Source organism: Penaeus chinensis, chromosome 10 (genome assembly GCF_019202785.1).
Source record: "Penaeus chinensis breed Huanghai No. 1 chromosome 10, ASM1920278v2, whole genome shotgun sequence".
NCBI lineage: Eukaryota > Metazoa > Arthropoda > Malacostraca > Decapoda > Penaeidae > Penaeus > Penaeus chinensis.
Window position 1 is genome coordinate 12,289,218 of NC_061828.1, and position 2,500 is coordinate 12,291,717.

Sequence of the window (2,500 nt, forward strand, 5' to 3'; positions counted from 1 at the left end):
TAAATCACCAGAGAAGTAGCCTAATATGACATGAACACATCAAATATAATTCATGTACCAGCATATACATTATGTGTATGTGTGTGTGCGTGTGCATGTGCGTACGCGTGTGCACATGCGTTCGTTTGTGCGTGCTTGTCATTTATTTCTGTCAGTCAGAGCTTGGCTGGATTACTGATATCATCAGACTCTGTTCATTCTTGGTTTTGTATTCAATTTAAATGGATCTTATACAGTAATCTTTTAGCAATATAAGCCAAAAAAATTAGAGTTGAATCAATACATATGTACAAATCTTCAGACAAATGAAATGCTCTGCTTTTATATTGAATAAATTCATTATCCAGTAACACATTTACAGCTGGTTGCAATAGTAATGATATAGAAGGTATTTGTTTAGAATACCTATTGCAATAATAGTGGTATTGATGGATTCCTTTCACCCTCTTCTACCTGTATATGTAGGAGCTCTGCTGGGGGCAGGAGAGAGCATGAAAGTTACCAGGGAAATTGCAGAGGGTACATACATACATCACTATAATAATAATATCACATAATAAATTACTATATTGTCTAATGCAACGGGCTGTGCCTCCTATGACCCACCCTGGGGGGCTGCTGTCCTGGAAGAGAAAGAATACTCCACCCAAGAATTTACTAATTTGATATGTGGATGACAATGATATGGTATGCCCTAATTCCAGCTGACCATATCACAGGACACTATGCTGCTATACATACATAGAGTATTATTTGTAGTCTCAGCCAGGGGTTGAGGGCAGTAGCCTCTCCTCTGGGAGGCTGTAGGGGGAACAGCCCCCTTGCAATAGAAGTGCAATCATAGTGCCTCTGAGCGCCTGATGCCATATCTGTTTTATGCTCTGTCTATATGATATAAACAATTCTGGGCATTGTTCCTTGTGTAAATAAATTATTGATATGTTGTTAGTTCCAATAGCTGGGGAGGGCATGAAGTATATCAGGGAAATTAAGGGGTAAAATGGGCTGAAATAGAATGACAAAATATAGGACAAAAATGGATAAAACACCATGAAATTTGTTAAAATTGACTTATGAAACTCTACACACATGACCAGCATCTTTGAAATATGAGCATCTAACTAATGGTTTGGTAAAATCTACACAACCAAAAGCCCCTAGTTGGGGTGTTGGATTTGGACATTTTGTCTAATGACCATGCAGTCAGTATAGTATTTATCCTCACAATGTAAACAAGATGAGCGACTTGGGGGAAAAATGGGCAATCTTTATTCTTTTACATATAGTACATTTGGGAAGAATTTGCACAAATATTGCCATAAAAGAACTTTGTCTTGAATTGCGTCATTCTATCATTTCATATAAGTTCTATTATCCATCCCACCACTACCTCCAGCTGCATATTGTTTGTAAAAGGTAAAATTTTAGTAATTTCTTAGTTTCACAAAGCCATCCAATAACTTCGTTATTTCTGATTTGCGACGGAAGTTCATATAAGATAAGTTTCTTAGATATATTTGCTCTATCATATGCATATATTTTTTTCCGGTTTAAAGATGGCTAGTCAAAACTTTACCAATTCCCCCTTATTACTTCAGCTATTCCTGACAAATCCACAAACATCACTGTATGAATCATCTGATCATTGTATTTACCTGTAAAGTGATCCGACCTTGGACCCACCCATGGACTTACTCTCCACACGGCATTTGTCATGACCTATTTTCTCAATTTCTGATGTTATTCTTTACCTATGCAGATTTTTTCATGTAATAGTGAGAGTAGTGTTTCTCTTTGATAATCATAGAGTCATTAAATTTTCCTGTAACTGTATACCAAAGTATTACATGGTGCACAACATTCTTATCATCAACTTGCTAAGGCAACATCAAAGTTGAAAAGTGTCATTTTTTTGTTATTCTGTCTATTACAGGCAAATTCTACTCTGTATGACATGACTGTGGAAAACCTGTTTCTTAAACTGGTTAATCTTTCGTTGTAAGACACTGGAAAATACGCACCAATCGAGGGAAGGTCTGCCAGTAACATACATCGCATTAGAAGTCGAAAAGTGTTGCAATTCAACCTTCGTTTCAATAAACTCTAATTAAAATAAGAATATAATACAAACGAAATCAAGGATTGCTTCTAAATCTCCTACGGTACTTTGCACAACTGTCATTCAAAAGTTATTACTCACGAGATGTATTTTTACAGAAGTTCCAAAGTGGATGAAGCTTCCACCACGTTTGTTTACTTTCCGTTGATCCCAGCGCCTCCGATTCTCTTCACCCTGGCTTCGTTGGAGTGAACGCGCGATAATAACATTATTTTTTCGTATTGTGTTATTTGACTTGTTTCGTAAAAGATATTATGAATATTTCAATTTATCTTTATATATTATTGGTTTCAGAATGTAATCAGTGTAGCTACTGTATAGTGAAAAAAACGACTGAAACTCCCTTGCTTCTCCATGATTTAGAAATTAGAAGAAAAAAAT

At 36.0% G+C, this 2,500-nt stretch overlaps 1 protein-coding gene across 1 annotated transcript in view; it reads right to left on the bottom strand.

Moving 5' to 3' along the window:
* Positions 1-2,302, bottom strand: part of LOC125029600 (probable RNA polymerase II nuclear localization protein SLC7A6OS) — a 6,648-nt gene extending 4,346 nt beyond the window's left edge. The window contains exon 1 of the mRNA XM_047619578.1: positions 2,201-2,302. The gene's annotated coding sequence lies outside the window, so the exon portion shown is untranslated. The remainder of the gene's footprint in view (positions 1-2,200) is intronic.
* Between the last annotated feature and the right edge of the window lie 198 nt (positions 2,303-2,500).